Here is a 21,003-nt window from a genome sequence, read left to right as displayed (position 1 = left end):
GGAATTTGTTACACAGCAATAGTAAATGAGCACACAAAACTGAATGAGAGCTAAAACACTGGCATACTGGCTCACTCTGAATTAAATTTAAAAAATATCCTACTACTTACCCAACTTTTCTTTCATACCTTCATATCTTAAACTCTAGTCATCCTGGCCTCCTTGGCATTCCTGGAATACGCAAGGTACATTTCTCCCCCAGGGCCTTTGCACTTAATTATTTCCAATGTCCAGAACATTGCAGGTCCCGTAAAAAGCATTCAGTTAACAGTTGAATAATTGAAAAAATTGAGACATGGAACTGTATCTCTATTATGATCCTTCGTGTATTAAAATACGTACCTAGAAATTGTGTGTGTGTGTGTGTGTGTGTGTGTATGCGCATGCATAGGCATAGGCAACTTTTAAAATTTCCTTAGAAGAAATCAAAGAAACTATTGACAATGATTAATTACCTTGGAAGGGACTCAGTATTTTTCCAGTATTCTGTGTGTCAGTATCCTCATCAACAGTGTTATTAGGATAAGGCTCATTTATAGTTTTCTTCTTTGACTTAAAAAAAGCCAACTATCACATACTTAAATTTACATTACAGAATAAACACTCTAGTTCTCTATCTCAGAGTGTAAAAATATCTGTCAATTTGACTAATTTTTTGGATGAAACTGGAAATTGCTGAAGAAATCAGGCTTCAGTTTGAAGAAACTTAACAATGAGTCTGATTGTTTTTTGAGTTTGAGCCCCTTACATTCTTTGATGTCTTTCCTTTCTGATGAATGAAGCCCTTGTATGGCTGTCTTGTCCTTAGATGACAAAAACTTGAAGCAGTAGTGAGAGAAATATTTATATATATGATCTGTTGAGCACATTTACTACGAAGTGGTTATATTTTGAAGTCACTTTGGGAATGGTTATTTTGCTCATATCCGGACTATCATCTGCTTGTACATGATATCAGATGAAGAAATGAAATAAATGTGTCTCTTTGTGACAGAGTAAATAAAGATGGCCACAAACTCTTCTATACTCCTTCTATAGAGATAAGAGAATCTGTCTCCTTAAATCTTGGTGGACCCCGTGTTGCTTTGGTCATTAGACTGTTACAGGAGTCACTCTTGACTATAGTTTGACGAGCTGACCGCTTCCATTTCCTTCCTCTTGGGATGCTCTTTTTGGGGGAAGGCAGCCGCTGTAGAGAAGTCCAGCTACCCTGAGAGTGCCAAGCTGTGAGGAAGCCCATGCTTATCATGTAGGGAGGCTGTGTAGGAGGGAGGAAGAGATATGCACAGCCAGACTTAGTTCTTCCAGTCTTCTCATCCCAGGCATAGGATGTGTGGAAAAACAGCGTGGTCATCCCAGACTCTAGCGGACAAAAGTGAGGAACCCAAATGACAACCAAAACTAGGGTTTCAGACATGTGTCCCCAGTCACTGTCCCAGCCACACCCATTTGACTGACCTTGGCTTAGGCTGATCATTCCTGCTGTGCCATGCCCAAATACCTGAGCCAGAAAATTGTGAGCGTAATAAAATGGTGGTGGTTTGAGACCAGTAAGTTTTGGAGAGGTCTGTTACATAGCAGTGAATGGAAGGAATATCCCATTATGTCACTGAACATGAATTTTGGTTTAGTGAATTCTGTGTCCCTATTGACTTCCGGGGGGGGGGGTGTTTTAGGTAGAAAAGGAAATTTTTTTTTTTAATTTTTTTTTTTCAACGTTTATTTATTTTTGGGACAGAGAGAGACAGAGCATGAACAGGGGAGGGGCAGAGAGAGAGGGAGACACAGAATCGGAAACAGGCTCCAGGCTCTGAGCTATCAGCCCAGAGCCTGACACGGGGCTCGAACTCACGGACTGCGAGATCGTGACCTGGCTGAAGTCGGAGGCTTAACCGACTGCGCCACCCAGGCGCCCCAGAAAAGGAAATATTTTTAAAGGTTATATATTTAATGTTTGTTTAGAGGGAGGTGGAGAATCCCAAGCAGGCTCCATGCTCCACACAGAGCCCTATGTGGGGCTTAAACCCATGACCATGAGACTATGACCTAAGCCGAAATCAAGAGTCAGATGCTTAACCTACTGAGCCACCAAACTGCCCCTAAAGGTTATATATTTAAAGAGCAACACGTTATCTGCATCTTTTCATACGATAAAAGTTCTAAAAATGAAAATACAGAGCACAATCAGGTAATTAGTTCTCATATTATTTTCCCCAGTTTTAGAGCTTTAGCCAGTTGGCTGAGGTTTCTGCCTCCCTGCGCTCCCCCTGCTCATTCTTCCCCAACACAGACTTTACTTATCCCTGGGACTCTGGCCTCTTTTGGAGCAGTATTCAGTGTTACTGCTATAGTACCTATCTAGTTTTCTCGTTCTGTTTTGTTGACATACTTTTGCATACTAGGAAATAGGAAAATAAGGTTAAAATACCTATTGGTGTGCTGTGGTTCTTAGGAAACTTCAAGGGGGCCAATCATCATGCTCTTCAGCAAACATCTCTATCCATGTCCGTGGAACTGTAAGATCACCGTTTCAGGGGTCAAATAAGGATGACTTTATTTGCAATGAGTGTATTTATGAAATGGTAACAGTTCACAAATCTTTGTCACGTATTTATTAATATCTGACACATTCTTCCTGTGGAAAGGGAAAACCAGAATAGAGGGGATGGTAAAACGAGATTACTCCCTAAATAGTCAGGGCCACCCCTTTGTCATGTTAACCGTGCATCTTGGGTATAATCAGAACCCACAGTATGCCTGACTTGAAGCAGAAACTAAGGGAGCTCATGTCTCAGCATGGTACACTGTGTATTTATCAGGGGTTGGGGAGAGGTTACTCTGTCCTGCAGGGAAGGGTGGCAGGTCAGTTTGACAGAGCTTGTTTCTGTATTGCGGAGTCAGTCACTTGGCTCACATAGCTTGGTGAGTGAGACAGGCTTTGGGGGATGGGCATATATTTTCTTATTCGTAGATTCATGGGTCAACTTTTCAAGCCCTGCATGTAGTGTCGGAGCCTCTTTTGGAATGCTCCTAGTCTTACCTTGTAAAACTTTGGTGACATGGAACTCATTCTCTCCCAAATTAACTGCCCAAGAGTTGTGTAACTTCACACAGTTCAGAAGGTTTTCCCCCTTATATTCGGTTGACATATGCCTTCTTACATTCTTAACCCATTAGCCCTGGTTTTAATCTCTGGGCCCAGTACAAGGTGAATATCTCTTTCACATGATGGTTTGTTAGTATCGGTTTTTTAGAATTGGCAAGTTGCATGACTTTGCTTTGAATTTCCCACTTTCCTGGTCACATTGTGCTGTGGTTTATACTAAGAAATACATATTTAGTCTTCATCCACAGTTCCTGGCTCCCAGTTCCCAGAACCCTTGGAATTTCCTGAGCCATAAGAGCAATGGGAGCATCTTTGTTATATTTGATCTCTTGTCTTCAGTTCCTGAATTGCTTCAGGTGAAATGGATGTCTTGTTATTCATGAAAAGCTTTCTCTACTAGGACTGGATTTATGTAACCAAGGTGCCTTTTGAAAAGTACGTAAGGATGGGGGGCTGGTTGCCAGAGAACCAACAGTGAATAGAGGATTGAAACTTTAGTCCTACCCCTGATTTGGCTGGGAGAAGAGAGGCTGGAGGTCAAATCAGTTGCTGGTGGCTGGTGATTTAATCAGTGGTGCCTATGTAATGAAGTCTTCATAATGAACCCCAAAGCAGAGGGTTTCCAAGCGCTTCCAGTTTGGGGAACCAGAAGGGTTCCCACATTCCATGGTGCTGGATCCTAGACTCTATGCGGACAGAAACTCTCTTCATGTGGCACCTCACCCTATGTGTCTCTTCATCTGGATGTTGATTTATATCCTTTAATATCCTTTGTAATAAACCAGTTATCTAGTGATTAAACCGGTTTACTGAGTTCTGTGAACCACTCTAGCAAATAAATTGAATCCAAGGAGTGGGTCATGAGAACCTCTGATTTATAGCCAGTCAGAAGCCCATGTAACAATCTGGTCTTACAGTTGGTATCTGAAGCAGAGGGGGTTGGGGATGAGAGGGTTGAGGGACAGTCTTGTGGGACTAAGCCCTTAACCTGTGGGATCTGATGCCATCTCTGGCTGGATATTGTCAGAATTGAGTTGAGTTGCCCTAATGTGGTCTGGTCAGTAAGGTGTGCAGTTGGGATCAACATCTTCCTCGTTCTAGGTGTAGGATGTGTTAATTCTACTTGAGATGTTCTCAGTTTGCCAGTCATGACATGTGTGTCCTCACTCTGGCCTTCCTGTACACATTGACTTTACTCACCACTGTGGCTGAGGCATATGTTCTCATACTATACTTGTGTGGCTGCTTTTTATACAGGTTCAAGAACTTCCCAGATAGTTTTTTCTTTTGAATCCTGTATTGCTGGTCTGTTTGTTTCCAACCTACTGAAAAATGCTTGGGCATACTTCTTGAACAGGAAATTGTTCAGTATCTCTCCAGTTTTGTGTCCTGTATGAAGACAACAAATACTGAGTTAGAGCTCTGAGGCATAACACTAGAAGTATTTCTCTAGATTTACAGTGGTGGATCTCAACTCCCAGGGGACATTTGGCGATGTGTGGAAACATTTTTGATTGTTAGAACTGAGTGGGGTTGGTATGGGTTTCTACCGGGTAGAGGCCAGAGGTACTGCTAACCATGCATAGGATGGTGCCTCCAACAAGAATCAGACCCAAAATGTCAAGGGTGCTGAGGTTGAGAAGTCCTTGTCAAGATTAATGTGGTTGTTGGAAACAGTGTCTGGTGAATATGATATTTTTAATTATGCTAATCAGACTTATTACATTAGCACATAAGACAGTGATTCTCAAAGGGTCAACCGGGGGTCCCCTGAGGTCCTTTTTGGGGTCTCTGGGGTCAGAGCTCTTTTTATGATGATTGCCTTTTCCACTCATTCTTTTACAGAGTGGAGTGGGGTAGAGTGGAGTTTTCCAGAGGTGACGTGACATCTAATACGGAAACAGATTGAATGCAATAGCAGATATGAGAATCTAGCTGCCTTTTTTTTACATCTGACATTAAAGAGAGTTTTGGGGCATGTGGGTGGCTCAGTCAGTTAAGCATCTGACTCTTGATTTTGGCTCAGGTCATGATGTCATGGTTCGTGAGTTCACAGTTTATCTGGCTCTGTGCTGACAGCATGGAGATTGCTTAGGATTCTCTCTCCCTCCCTCTCTCTAAATAAAGAAATAAACTTTAAAAAAGAGATTTTCCAAATTGAAAACAATACAATTTCTCTTACTAAATTATTTTCTATTAGAAAAGTTATTTTTTCATAAAACATGTTAATATGTAATTGGCATATTATTTTAATCAACTAATAATACATGTAAAAATCAAAAGAATTTTTTTAATGTTTAGTTTTGAGAGACAGAGAAAAAATGAAAATGAGTGGGGGAGGGGCAGCGAGAGAGGGAGACAACAGAATCTGAAGCAGGCTCCAGGCTCTGAGCTGTTAGCACAGATTCCGACGTGGAATCCATGAACTGTGAGATCATGACCTGAGCTGAGGTTGGATACTTAACCAACTGAGCCACCCAGGTGCCTCTAAAATTTCTCATAAATTTCATTTTTTATTTCTAATACTAAGGATGTCAATAGACATAAAAGTTCTTTGGGATCCTAGTAATTTTTGTAGTATAAAGAGATCCTGAGATGATGAATTTTAAGAACTTCTGACTAGGAGACATTTCTTCATTGTGTATGCAAGGATATTATATCGAGTGACAGTTTTAAAGACCTTGTTAGAATCTAAATATACAGAGTGTCTATGTTTCCCAACCTGAATAGAAATTAATTGGCAGGTTCCTAGTTAACCTGTGGTAATTTCTAGTTATCCCTTGTCTGCTTCTCCAAGTGATCACCATTCCTTTACTAGTAAATCTAAGTGCACTTTGGGATCTCCATTTGTCAGAAGGATTTCCTCTGCTTCAGTTCCTTTGCTTCATTCATGGATACTATGTTTTTGTTTTGTTGTGGAGTTAAGATTAAATTTTTGAAAATATCTTTGGCTTTGTGAGAAGGCTTTCCTTTCAGGACCTCAAATGATGGAAGCATACATTACTTTATGTGGAATATTTTGAAGTCTCCTTTCATGAAACCTAAGTCTGGTATTCAGATAAGGGACAGTGCTATTCCTTGGAGAGAATGTGTGGCTCACCTCCTGAACTTTTTAAAATTTTTGAAATTCTATTTCATATGGCTAACCAATTCAAAATGTCATAGATGTCTGCGATTTGGTGTTGGTCATATGGATATGTTTTTTAGATACATTTCCTTTTGCTCTTTCATTCTACCATGAAGGTAGAGAGATAAAAACCTGCCCAGATGAAGTGTAGGAGGATATTAGTGATTGAAGGGTGCATTGACGTATGGGAGTGATGGTGTTTGAGATGCTAGACATCATGTGGTCTGGTGCAACCAGACCGCATTTAGCTGGATCAGGAAACAGACCTATAATGGTGTTGCTTTCCCAAGGTCGTGTTATATTTAATAGCAAAAACATTATCACTTAACTTTATGACCTTGCGGCCCTTTACTAGTAATATGATTGTATACAAGTTATTTAATCTCTTTAGGCATCTCTGTTTCCTCATCTATATCATTGAAATAAAAATAGCAGCTTTGTAGGGTTATTGATATTAATTTACATAATAGCCTTTCTTTTGAAAAATTTCAGATCCACAGAAAGGTTGCAGCATGATGCAATAAACATTTGTATTTCCTGTCCCCATACAGTGTAATTACATTATTATTATTATTATTATTATTATTATTGCTGTTGAACCATTTGAGATGAAGTTTGATTTATTTATGACCCCTTTCATTTCTAAAAACTTCAGTATGTGTCTTCCAAAAACAAGGAAAAATTCAGGAAGTTTGAAACTGACACTGTATTGTTATTTAATGTATTGTGACACTAAGGGTGACCCACAGTCCCAACACATTGACACTAACTGGGAATTTGTTAGAAATGAGAATTTGGGGCCCTACTCCAGGCCTGCTGAATCAGAATATGCACTTATTTATTTAATGTTTTATTTATTTAGAAGCACACTATGATAATTAATTTTATTTGCTCAAGAGTTCATATTGCAAGCACCAAACAAAGCATGGGCTTCGATTCTGTGAGCCCAGATTCACATATTTAGGAGGATAAAAGCAAACTGTGATCCCTATAATATGGATGAAAAAGCTAAAGGCTCACCGTACATCATGTTGTAGTTTAAAATTTTTAGAATCCAGAAGTCACAGGTCTTTTAGGTCTTTCTGGATGTCCCACAAAGTATCTGCACTTTTCTTGAGCTGAGCAACCTCATCATCCTTCACCTTCTGGTTGATAACACTGGTTAATCCCTGAGTGTTCAGGATGCATGGAAGGCTCAGGAAGACTTCATTCTCAATGCCATACAGTCCCTTGACACTGGATGAATCCTGGATAGATTTTTCAACATGGATTCAATAAGATCAGCCACACTTAGTCCTGCAGCCCAGTTGGTATATCCTTTTAGCTTGATGACTTTGTAGGCACTTTCAGCCACCATCTTATGCACTTCCTTCCAGTTTTCACTGTCATTGGCTATTCCCATTTCTGGATTCAGTTCCTGGAGAGAAACATCTGCCACATTCACTCCCTCCACACAGCCACACTTGAGTCACCATGTTCTCCCAAAATCCATCCATGGCAGTTGCTGGGATGAGCGCCAAGTTTTTCAGCCATAAGATAGTGAAATCTGGCAGAATCCAGATTACACCCACTTCCAATCACACAGCACTTGGGCAGTCCACTTAACTTCTAGGTAACATGTAAGAATATTCACTGGGTTGGAGACCACAATTATGATACAATCAGGACTGTACTTGACTCTCTGAGGAATAATGAATTTGAAGACATTAACATTCCTCTGCACCAGGTTGAGCTGGCTCTCCCCCTCCTTCTGCGGACTCCTGCAGTTACCACCACAATCTTAGAATTGGCTGTCACAGAGTAATCTTTATCTGCCACAATTTTAGGTGTCTCAAGAAATCAGCTCCCATGTTGCAGACCCTTTGTTTGTCCTTTGCATTTATCTTCCAAAACATCCAAGGGCAAGTTCACCAGCCAGAGACTGTCCTAGAATGCTGATGACACATGCCATACCAACTTGTCCAACACCCACTTGAGTGATCTTATTGTTTGGGATGGTTGCCTCCTCTTCTGCGACTGGTGCAATCAGTTTTTCCTTATGAATTGCCATTGTGCCCAAAGAGAAATGCTGTTAAGAGCCATGCGAAGAAGACAGTGTCAGCTGCCCAGAATCTGTATTTAAGAAGACCCCTGATTTGTATGTGTATGAATATTTGAGAAGCACTGGACTGAGCAATCCATATTCATACTTAATTAGTTGTTACATGATAGCTTTTTTTTTTCTTTTTAAGTAATCTCTGGGTCCAACATGGGGCTTGAACTCATGATCCTGAGATCAAAAGTCACATGCTCTACTAACCGAGCCAGCTAGGTGCCCCCAGGATACCTTTTGTGGAAATATTTTCATCCATGCAGGATCCAGTCCAGTGTATTGAATTGTGTTTAATAATTGGCATGTCTCCTTAGTTTCCTTTAATTTAGAATATTTCCTCAGTCTCTGTCTTTCATGATACTAGTACTTTTGAAGAGTATAGACCAGTTGTTTTGTTTTGATTTTTAAATTTTAATTCTATATAGTTAACATACGGTGTTCTCTTAGTTTTGGTTGGTGTACAATATAGCGATACAACATTTCTACGTATTAGAATTCATCACGGTAAGTGTATTCTTTAATCCCTGTCACCTATTTTACTTATCTGCCAACCACCTGCCCTCTGGTAACCATTAGTTAGTTCTGTCTATAGTTCAGAGTCTGTTTTTTGGTTTGTCTCTATTTTTTGTTGTTGTTGTTGTTCATTTGTTGCTTAAATTCCACATACGAGTGAAATCCTATAGTATTTGTCTTTCTCTGACTTATTTCACTTAGCATTATACCCTCTAGATCCATCCATGTTCTTTTTTATGGCTGAATAATACTCCATTTTGCATTTATATACCACCTCTTTATTCATTCATCTACCGATGGACACTTGGGCTGCTGCTGTAATTTGGCTACTATATATAATGCTGCAGTCAACATAGGGGTGCATAAATTTTTTCAAATTAGTGTTTTTGTATTCTTTGGGCGAATACCCCAGTAATAGGATTACTGGATCATATGGTAGCTCTATTTTTAGCTTTTTTATAAACCTTCTTACTCTTTCCCACAGTGGCTGCACCAGTTTGCATTCCTACCAGGATACATATTTAGAAAAATAATGCTATTGCCAGTGTCAGAGAAATTACTGCCTGTGCTCCCTTCTAGGATTTTTATGTTTTCATGTCTCACATTTAGATCTTTATTTTGAGTTTGTTTCTGTGTATGGTATAAGAAAGTGGTCAAGTTTCATTCTTTTGCATGTAATTGTCCAGTTTTCCCAACACTATGTGTTGAAGAGCCTTTTTCCCATTGCATATTGCCTCTTTTGTTGAAGATTGTCTGTATAATCATGTGAGTATTTCTGGGCTCTCTATCTGTTCCATTGATCTATGTGCCTAGGTTTGTGGCAGTGCCATAATGTTTTGATCACTACAGCTCTGTAGTATATCTTGATATCTGGGATTGCCACACCTCCAGTTTTGTTCTCCCTTTTCAAGATTGCTTTGGCTATTTGGAGTCTTTTTTGGGTTCCATACAAATTTCAGGATTATTCTAGTTCTGTGAAAAATGCTGTTGATATTTTGATACAGATTGCATTAAATGTGTAAATTGTTTTGGATAATGCAGATGTTTAAAAAATATTTGTTCTTCCAGTCCACAAACATGGATATTTTTTCCATTTGTGTTGTCTTCAATTTCTTTCATCAAAGTTTTGTAGTTTTCAGAGTGCAGGTCTTTCACCTCCTTGGTTGGGTTTTATCCCTAAGTATTTTATAATTTTTGCTGTAATGCTAAATCAGATTGTTTTACGAATTTCTCCTTTTGGTGCTTCATTATTAGTGTATAAAAATGCAGTGGATGGATTTCTGTGTATTGATTTTGTATCCTGTGACTTTACTGAATGCATTTATCAGTTATAGTAGTTTTTTGGTGGAGTCTTTTGGGTTTTCTATATATAGTGTATCATTTGCAAGTAGTGAAAATCTTCATCCTTTCTTACTAATTTGGATGCCTGTTACTTCTTTTTGTTGTCTGGTTGGTGTGGCTAGAATTTCCAGTACTATCTTGAATAAAAATAGTAGGGGTGGACATCCTTGTCTTGTTCCCAATCTTAGGGGGAAAGCTCTCAGTTTTTCACCATTGAGGATGATGTTAGCGGTGGGTTTTTCATATGTGGCCTTTTTTCTGAGATATGTTCCCTCTAAACCAATTTTTTTTGTAAAGGATTTTATCATGAATGGGTGTTGTCCTTTGCCAAATGCTTTTTCTGCATTTATGGAAATGATACTATGGTTTTTATCCTTTATCTTGTTGATGTATTATGTGGATTGATTTGTGAATATTGAAGTACACTTGCATCCTAGATATAAATCCCACTCGATCGTGGTGATTGATTGTGTGTATGTGTGTGTGAATGATTTTTTAAAATGTATTGTTGGATTTGGTTTACTAATATTTTGTTGAGGATTTTTGCATCTGTGTTCATCAGAGATATTGGTCTGTAGTTCTCTTTTTTTGGTAGTATCTTTATCTGGTTTTAGTATCATGGTAATGCTGGCCTCATAGAAAGAATTTGGAAGATTTCCTCCTTCTATTTTTTGGAATAATTTGAGAACAATAGGCATTAACTTTTATTTAAATGTTTGATGGCATTCACCTGTGAAGGTATCTGGTTCTGGACTTTTATTTGTTGGAAGTTTTTTTTTTTTTTTTTTTTTTTTTACTGTTTATTTACTTATTTTTGAGAGAATGCTCACAAACAGGGTAGGGGCAGAGAGAGAGAGAATCCACGCAGGCTATGTGCTATCAGTACAGAGCCTGATGTGGGGCTTGAACTCATGAACTGTGAGGTCATGACCTCAGCTAAAATCAAGAGTCAGACCCTTAGCTGACTGAGCCACCCAGGTGCCCCTTGTTGGAAGTTTTTTGATTACTGATTCAGTTTCATTTCTGGTAATTAGTATTCAATCTGTTCAAATTTTCTTCTTCCTGATTTAGTTTTGGGATGCTATATGTTTCTAGGAATTTGTCCACTCCTTCTAGGTTGTTCAATTTGTTGGCATATAATTTTTCATAATATTCTTTTATAATCCTTTGTATTTCTGAGTGTCAGGTTTTTATTTCTCCTCTTTCATTTCTGTTTTTTTTTTTTTTTTATTTGAATCTTCTCTCTCTGTTTCTTTTTATGAATCTAGTGAAAGGTTTATCAGTTGTGTTGATCTTTTCAAAGAACCAGCTTCTGGTTTCATTGATCTGTTCTATTTTTTTTTTTTTTTTTTTTTTTTAGTTTTTATTTTGTTTATTTTTGCTCTAGTCTTTATTACTTCCTTCCTACTGTTGGTTTGTGGTTTTGTTTGTTATTCTTTTTCTAGTTCCTTTAAGTGTAAGATTAGGTTGTTTGAGATTTTTCTTGCTTCTTGAGGTAGGCCTGTATTGCTACAAACCTCCCTCTTTAACAGCTTTTGCTGTATTCCAAAGATGTTGGGAGTGTTGTGTTTTCATTTTCATTTGTCTCCATGTATTATTTGATTTCCTCTTTGATTTATTGGCTGACTTACTCATTGTTTAGTAGCATGTTATTTAACCTCCATGTGTTTTTTTTCCTAAATTTTTTCTTGTGGTTTATTTCTAGTTTCATCGCATTGTGATCAGAAAAGATGCATAGTCTAAGTTCAGTCTTTGTGACTTTGTTGAGATTTGTTTTGTGGCCAAATATGTGATCTGATCTGTAGAATGGTCTATAATGCTACTTTAGGACTGAATATTCTGAATATATCTGTTAGATACATGGGGTCCAATGTGTTGTTCAAAGATACTGTTTCCTTGTTGATTTTCTGTCTGGTCTAGCCATTCATGTAAAGGAGGTGTTAAAGTCCCTACTACTATTGTATTACTATTTATTATTTCCTTTTTGTTTGTTATTAGCTGCTTTATAAACTTGGGTGCTCCCATTTTGAGTGCATAAATATTTACAACTGTTACATCTTGTTGGATTGTTCCCTTTATGTTATATAGTGTCCTTTTTTGTCCCTTGTTACAGTATTTGTTTTAAAGGCCATTTTGTCCAATATAAGTATTGCTATCTCAGCATTCTTTTCCACCTCCATTTGCATGATAAATGCTTTTCCATCCCTTCACTTTCAGTCTGCCTGTGTTGTTAGGTCTGAAATGAGTCTGTTGTAGGCAGTATGTAGATGGGTCTTGCTTTTTTGTTTATTCTATCACTCTATGTCTTTTGATTAGAACATTTAGTCCATTTACATTCAAAGTAATTATTGATAGGTATTTGTAGCCATTTTGTCACTTGCTCAATGGCTGTTTTTATTATTCTTCTCTGTTACTTTGTTCTCTTGCACTCTTTCATGGTTTGTTGATTTTCTTTAGTGATATATTTGGATTCCTTTGTCTTTAGTGTTTGCGTATCTATTACTGTTTTTTTATTTGTGGTTTTGATTAGGTTTGCATATAACATCTTGTGCATATAGCATTCTATATTAAGTTCATGGTTGCTTAAGTTTGAACCCATTCTTCACTCTTTTTCCCCCCGATGTTTTAGGTATATGGTGCCAGACTTTATATCCTTTTATTCTGTGAATCCCTTGACTGAATTTTTGTGGATATATTTAATTTTACTGCTTTGTGCATCCTACTTTTCACACTCCTACTTAGGGTGTTTCCTTTCTACTCAAAGAGTCTCCTTGAACATTTCTTTTAGGGCTTGTTTAGTGGTCGTAAATTCCTTTAAATTGTTTTGCCTGGGAAACTTTCTGTCCTTCTATTCTGAATGATAGCCTTTCTGGATACAGAATTCTTGGTTGCAAGTTTTTTTCCTTTTAGCACTTTGAATATATTATGGTACTCCCTTCTGACCTGAAGAGTTCCTGCCGAAAAATCAGCTGATAGCCTTATTGGCTTTCCCTTGTATGTAACTGTTTCTTTTCTCTTGCTGCTTTAAAAATTCTCTCTTGGGGCGCCTGGGTGGCGCAGTCGGTTAAGCGTCCGACTTCAGCCAGGTCACCATCTCGCGGTCCGTGAGTTCGAGCCCCGCGTCGGGCTCTGGGCTGATGGCTCAGAGCCTGGAGCCTGTTTCTGATTCTGTGTCTCCCTCTCTCTGCCCCTCCCCCGTTCATGCTCTGTCTCTCTCTGTCCCAAAAAAAAAAATAAACGTTGAAAAAAAAAATTTTTAAATTCTCTCTTTATCAGCACTTTTTGCCATTTTAATTACTGTGTGTCTTGGTGTCAACCTCCTTGGGTTGATTTTGTTGGGGGGGTCTCTGTGCCTCCTGGATCTGGATTTCTGTTTCCTTCACCAGATTTGGGAATTTGTCAACTATTATTTCTTCAAATAAGTTTTCTGTCCCCCTTTACTTTCTTCTCTTTCCAGGGTCCCTATTATATGAATGCTATTAACCTTGATGTTGTCACTGAGTTCCCTTAGTCTATTTTCATTTTTTATTATTATTTTTCCTCTCTCCTGTTAGGTGGATTGCTTTCCATCACTCTGTCCTCCAGGTCGCTGATCTGTTCTTCTGCTTCCTCTAGTCTACTATTTATTCCCTATACTGTATTTTTTAATTTCAGTTATTGAGTTCTTCATCTCTAATTGGTTGTTTTATGTTTGTCTCTTTGTTGAGGGTTTCACTGAAGTCTTCTACTCTTTTCTCAAGTCCAGTGAGTATCTTTATTGCTATTACTTTAAATTCTCTATTGGACATTTTCCTTAGGTCTCCATTTTCCTTAGGTCTCTTGCTGTGATTTTCCTGTTCTTTCACTTGGAACATATTCCTTTGTGTCCTCATTTTGTCTAATTCTCTGTGTGTATTTAGTGAAGTCAGCTATGTCTACTGTTGTTGAAAGTAATGGCCTATGAATGAGAGGTCCTGTAGTGCCCTGAAATGCAATGTCTGCTATTCACCAGGACCTGGCGTTTCATGAGTGCATCCTATGTGTGTTGTTTGTGACCTACTATTGTGGCTGATTTGCCTTTGTTCAATGCAGTCATCCCCGTTGTGGACAGGGTTTTGTACCTGTGTTGTTAGTGGGCCAGTCTGAGGCTCCCTTGGGCTTGAGTTGAGTCAGCCCATGCACTTTCCAGAGATACAGTACCACCAAACTACAGGGCACCTTCCCTGACTTGTCCGTTGTGAAGCTTTTGTTGGTGGACGTATCCTGCAGTTAGATGTAATGTCTGCCCCTAGCCCACTACTCAGGCCACAGTTAGAGTAGTGTATGTAGTAATCTTCCCCTCTCCCTGGGCAGGGGTCGCTTTGGAGTGGTGTTGGCCACTGTCAGGGCTGATTGCCCAGTGCCAGGCTTATATGGCACCACTTTGGATGGGCTCTGGCCCAGGGTTTATTGGAGGGGGCAGGGCTGCAGGATGATATGGGGGCAGGGTGCACAATGGCAGCAAGGCTTGCAGCAGCTTGGGAAAATTCCTGCTGAGGCCAGCCGGGTTGTGGGGGAGTATATCCACAGAAGTGCACTGGGCAGAGGTGCTTTTAGCAAGCTAGATGGAGAATGTTGGCCCTGTGCTGGTTCCAGCAAGTGTCTGTATACCTGGACTGGGAAGCAGGGAGGGTATGCCAGTAGCTCTTTTGTTCTTGGAGATGTCTCCCAAAGATCTCTTCCCTCTGCAGCACTTGCTCTGAGATTAGTAAATAAATTTCTTTCATGTATATGCCTGGTGTTCTTCAAAATGCTGCTTCTATACTGTATCACAGCAGGGCTGTTTGTTGTGCTAAGGTTGGGAACTCCGTTTCCTCACCCTCCAGCTCCCAGAGCTGAGCCCACCAATTTTTAAAGTTCCAGAGGCTAAGCCCCACCAATTGTAAGAACTTGTGAAGCCAGGCCCCTTCAGAGCCAAATGTTACAGGGATTCCTTTTCCCAGTGTGTGTTCCCCATGCCTGGGGTACCTGGTGTGGTGGGGTCTAGTCCTCTAACCTCTCCATGCCCATCATGTCTCTTCCTCTTGTGGACAGTCCTGTGGGTCCATTTGATTCCCGACCATGTCTCTGCCTTTCCTACCCTTTTCAATGTGGCTTCTTCTCTACATTTAGCTGTGAAGTCTGTTCTGCCAGTCTTTGGGTCGTTTTCTGGTTTATTTGCCCTCATGTGGGTCTTTTTGAGTTGAGTTGTCTGTGAGATGGGGTGGACTTAGGGTCCTACTACTCCACCATCTTCCCTGGAAGTCTAGACCAGTTGTTTTATAAAATGATCTTTAATTTTAATCTTTCTTCATGGTTATATTCAGGTTATGTATTTTTGGGAGGTAAATGATCTTGATTATTCTAAGCAAACCAGCTGGGACATTTGAATGGCTATGGGCTGGGATCATCTGGAGGCTTTGTACTTACATCTGGTGCCTGGGTTAGGGTGACTCAGAGGCAAGGCTCTTCTGAGACTAGTGAGCAGAATCTCCTACACAAGCTTCTTCACATAGCTTGGGCTTCCTTACACAGCATGGCAGCCTAAGGGAGTGTTCTATCCATGAGGGCAGACATGGTAGGACCTTTTATAATCTAGTATCCACATTCCTCTAGCATCACTAATGCATATGCTGTTGGTTGGCAAGGTCAGGAGCCTGCCCAGATTCAAGGGGAAGAGACATAGATGGAAGAGCGTCCATGAATTTGTGGTTGTATTTTAAAACTGCCAGAAGTGATGACTGCCAGATTTCTTAATTGTAAAAATAGCTTTTTTTTCCTCTTTGTCATTAATGGTGATCCATTAGGAGATAGCCTGAGAATATTTAAGAATCCTGTTCCACAGTAGACTTTTATCCTTTAGTGATAGTATTCATTGATGACTCCTCTACATTTATGATTTGGAATTTAAATTACATAAAAATCTTAAACATAATACACTCATCTCCGAGTAAATAAACATATAATGATGACAGTGTTGGATTCTTGAATAATCTTGTGACAAAGATAAGCTTGCATGACCCGATTTGACAAGTACTAAACATTTTATGCAGATATAAGTAACAAGCACTTGATTATTAGAATGTCAACAGAAATACACATGAAGAGTTTCTGTTCTCTGTATGTGGTTCTGTTGCTGTTTTATCCTATTCTTTCTTTCCAATCAAAGGAATGCACTTAAGGCATTTGTGTCAAAACTGGTGGTAAGAGAAGTGAGATCAATTGAGGCAGATCTTCTCCTTTGCACTTCAAACGTAGCTATAATAACTGAGAGTTAGCAAGTTCCAAACGGATGTGTAATTCAGAAATATAAGGATTAACCTTTTGAGCCTCACCTTTGAAGGTGCAAGAACTAGGTAAAGATTATGCTTTTATCGTATTTAAGTCTTATTCAAATGAATTGTGCAGTGCATATTGAAGGAGATGGTGTTAGTAGCCAGCATGTGTGACTTCCACAGAGATTTGAATTGGCAGGTGAAGGTCTAAACATTGAGCTGCTTGGAATATTCCTAAAGTTACACATGAATAATTTCTAAATTGCTAATTAGAAACGTTTAATTAGGAGGTGAAATCTAGCTGTATCCCAGTGTGTTTAGAAATCGAATCTTGCCCAAAACTTATTCCTAACAGATGTCTGTGCCAGAGGTCACCACCTCTCATGTGTAACTATGGACTGAATACTGACAAGTTCTAGGAGACTGTGGTCCATATATTTTTACAATCTTATATTAACTTATTTAAAATGAGATAAATGGGGAGCGCCTGGGTGGTTCAGTCAGTTGAGCATCCGACTCTTGATTGCTGCTCAGATCACTATCCCAGGGTTGTGAGATTGGCCTTGCATCTGGCTCCACGCTGGGCATGGAGTCTGCCTGGGATTCTCTCTCTCTCTCTCTCTCTCTCTCTCTCTCTCTCTCTCTCCCTCCCTCTCTCTCCCTCTCCCTCTCCCTCCCCCCCATTTGTACGCTCTTTCTCTCTCCAAAATAATAAAATAAAATGAGACAAATGTTACATGGAAAAAAAAAAAGCTCTGAAGAATAGTCATTAAAATTTTAACAGAAATGTTCCTGTGTGTGGGATGATGGATGGTTTTTATCTTCTTTAAAGAGGTTTTTTCCCCTTGAGTTTACCGGAACTTCTACAAGGACTGTAATGTGTTAGTTATCACTTTTGTAACATGAATAAATTATACAATTGACCTTTGCACAATATGAGTTTCAACTGTGCAGTTCCACTTACACATGTTTTTTTTTTTTTTTTTTTTAAGATACAGTATGGTATTTCCCTTATGATTTTCTTAGTAACATTTACTTTAGCTCACTTTATTCTCAGAATACAATGTATAATACATATGACACACAAAATATTTGTTGATCAACTGTTTGTTATCAGTAAGACTTCTCGTCAATACTAGGCTATTAGTAGTTAAAGGTTTTGGAAAGTCAAAAGTTCTATGTGGATTTTTGATTGCATGGGAGAAGGGAGATCAGTACCCTGACCCCTACATTATTACCAAACTATTCCTATAAATTTTAAAGCCGTTGATTAACAAAAAAATTTTTTTTGATATTTATTTATTTTTTGAGAGAGAGAGAGAGAGAGAGAGAGTGGGGGAGGGGCAGAGAGAGAGGGAGACACAGAATCCAAAGCAGGCTCCAGGCTCTGAGCTGTCAGCACAGAGCCCCATGTGGGGCTGAAACCCACAAGCTGTGAGATCATGACCTGAGCCGAAGTCTGTGCTTAACTGACTGAGCCACCCAGGCACCCCTAAAGCTATTGATTTAATGTGAAGGCTGGTAAATATCCCCTGTCCCCCCACCATGCAGCTTCTCATAAAGAATTACCATTGACCACCTTCAAAGCATGGTTTTGCTTAGACATTTTTTTTTTTTTTTTTTGAGAGAGAGAGAGAGCAAGCAAGCAGAGGGAAGGGCAGAGAGAGAGAGAGGGAGAGAGACTCCCAAGCAGGCTCCACACTGTCAGTGCAGAGCCCCACATGGGCCTCAACCTCATGATTGTGAGATTATTACCTGAGCCAAAATCAAGAGTTAGATGTTGGATGCTTAACCGACTGAGCCACCCAGGTGCCCCTAGGCATTTCATTTTTATGAGCATTAAAATGGAGGAAAAAAAGTGTGTTGCACTATTTCTTAAATATGTAGGCCATACCTGGGGGCACACATACTTGAGGTTTTAGATGATTCTGATAAATACAATCATATACATGCCTTCAGGAGATGTTTTCTTCACTGTGATTAAAATTCACACATTTCCTCTTAGAGAATAAATAGATCCATGGCTTATTCTTTCTTTCTAGGGAAATGGTCATTGTGGCCTACTAAACGAGGAGGGGTCATAGCTTGTATTCCAAAAGAAAAATGTCATTCACCTTGAAATGTTCATAAAAAGATGAGTCAGTGAGTTCTGAATACGTTTACTTATATTGGGTATAAAGTTTCACAGGTAACATTCAGGGAGGGTCCTGCTTTTTGTCATGGCTAGAGCTAGTCCTGTGTTGGGGAGGTCTCTCCTTGTGGATCCTCAGGCCTTTGGGGACTGCAAATGGTAGGCTTCTTGTGTTCTGATCCTCTGTACTACTGTTAGGACGAAGTGATTGTTTTTTTTAAATTTTTGTTTTAATGTTTGTTTATTTTTGAAAGGAAGAGAGAGCATAAGTGGGGGGAGGGGCAGAGAGAGAGGGAGACACAAAATCTGAAGCAGGCTCCAAGGCTCTGAGCTGTCAGCACAGAGCCCGACCCGGGGCTTGAACCCATGAACCATGAGATCACGACTTGAGCTAAAGTCAGACACTTAAGCAACTGAGCCATCCATGCACCCCAGGACCAAGTGATTTCTAAGGGAATGAAAAGTTTTGGAAAGATAAAGGGTGAAAAAGAACAAAAAAAAATTGGAAGAAGTTCTACACCAAAATTGGAGGAGGAGTTAATTTTATTCTGGGCTTTTATACTGTAATGTAAACTTTTTGTATGTGAGCAAAAGACAAATTGAAAAAAAAAATTCTAGGTAGGCATTGGGTTTTTATTTAGTTAAGAATATTTGTAGACATTTGGGTTTTGAAAGTCAAAGTTACAGCTGTGTTTGGGAAAATGTATTCTTCTGACTTCAGAAGGTTGTATGCTTGTGTTTCCCAAATGTTTGCAGGTGCAAACTGATACAACTGCACCTGGAGTGTTTTTAAGGGTTTGCAAACCAGAAAACACAGCATTTTATAACTGGGAATGTATGTTCACACCGTGACTGTAAGAGCAATGTAGTTTCAGCTTAATCAGGAGTTTACCTTATGAATTGGTTAGAGAGAAAGCTATTTAGTGAGCCTGTGAACCTTTACTTAATGCCATTTGCTTACTGATGTATCAGAGTTGTTAATTATTATTATTATTACCTCTGTCAGTTTTTGATGAACACTGGAAATACCAGGGCACTGATGTTGCATACACAGTTAATGCCACTGAAAATACCCATGGTTTAGGGTAGGTAGTTCTGGGGTGTGTTTCATTATATACTGTTTGGTAGATAAAAGTTGTCATTTACTAAAATCTTGAAGTAATAAAAACCAAAGTCAATTATGTATTACTCTATGTATGTTTTACAGCACATGGAGTGCTGAAGAAATTAATGCAGTATACGCCGTTAGGAGTTGGGAAGATGTCTGAAAATGTCTCAAGAAATTAAAGCTAAAAGCTTGGAAAGGAAGAAAAACATGAACCCTAGCAGTCTGATAAATTCCAAAAAGTACACTTTTTGCTTTGCTTTATTTTTTTTTGTGGGGGGGAGGGGTGGGTTATGGCAGGGAGGGAGTTTGTAAAGCAACATTGAAGTTGTCTTTCAAAAAGCTCATGGTAAGTCAGGGCCATAGTGAAAGCCTGAGCCTGTAGGATGAATAGGCTGGGACTGAGAACGTCTCCTGCCTTCCTTTTCCCATCCCATTTTTCCTGGCTGCCCTTCTCAGTGTCTGCTGTGACATAATGGAAGGAGCCTCATGCTGATGGGTAGCAGGAGGATTCTGAACAAAACCTTGTAGCAGGGTCCAATGTCAGCCTCACAGATCTAAGTGTTGAGGTTTGCATCAGATAATGCATATGAAAGCACTTTGAGGAGTTGCAGCTATTAAGCAAAATCTCCCCTGATGAGGAGGCACATGCATAAAGAATAGTGTTTGGAAAGAAAGGTTCAGAGCCAGCCAGATGGGAAATAGCAGTTGGCGTTGAGGCCTTGGTCTGGGAATAAAGCTTGAGTTTACCACTAACTAGTGGTATAAATATGAGCAAATCTTTAACCACAGGGGCCTTGGTTTGTTCAACTGTGAGAAAAGGGCTTGGCCTAAGTGATAGGTAGGGTACTTTTCGCTCTGAGAGTCTGAGTTTTAATGAACCAGAATAAACATGAAGCCTTAGAATATTTCCAGCGTCTAGACTGAACCTAACTGGTATTTCACTGTCAGTCCCTATTATCGATTCTAGTTAAATTTTCTGTAATACACCCATATTTAGTCATGGGGTAGAGCTGATTCGAAGACAGACAGCTGGAAAGTTTTCAGAGTTCTTTTGTACTGTTCACACAGTAGCTGAATTCTAAAGTTATGTTACAGATGGAAGGTTCATGCTACCTTGGTGCCAACTTAGAGTCATATAACCTTAAGGTGATGAGTGTTTGTCTAAGCACACTATAGACTCTGGAGCTGAAAGGAATATTTGGCTATTTTGTAGCTAAATATTGTGGAAAGAAGATTGGAAATTTTATTTTTGTCCCTCCTTGTACGTTAAATGTTCACTAAGGGGAGTAGGCATTGGTTTCCAACCATCTTCT

General features: G+C 39.4%; 1 protein-coding gene and 1 pseudogene across 3 annotated transcripts in view; one reads left to right on the top strand and one right to left on the bottom strand.

Moving 5' to 3' along the window:
* ARHGAP10 (Rho GTPase activating protein 10) overlaps positions 1 to 21,003 on the top strand; it is a 325,048-nt gene that overhangs the window by 244,148 nt on the left and 59,897 nt on the right. The gene's annotated exons all lie outside the window — the stretch shown is intronic.
* LOC123591643 lies at positions 7,295 to 8,566 on the bottom strand (annotated as a pseudogene).

The sequence above is a fragment of the Leopardus geoffroyi genome, chromosome B1 (assembly GCF_018350155.1).
Source record: "Leopardus geoffroyi isolate Oge1 chromosome B1, O.geoffroyi_Oge1_pat1.0, whole genome shotgun sequence".
NCBI lineage: Eukaryota > Metazoa > Chordata > Mammalia > Carnivora > Felidae > Leopardus > Leopardus geoffroyi.
The sequence above is the reverse complement of the archived record's forward strand: the minus strand, read 5'-3'. Positions and strand labels throughout refer to the sequence as shown.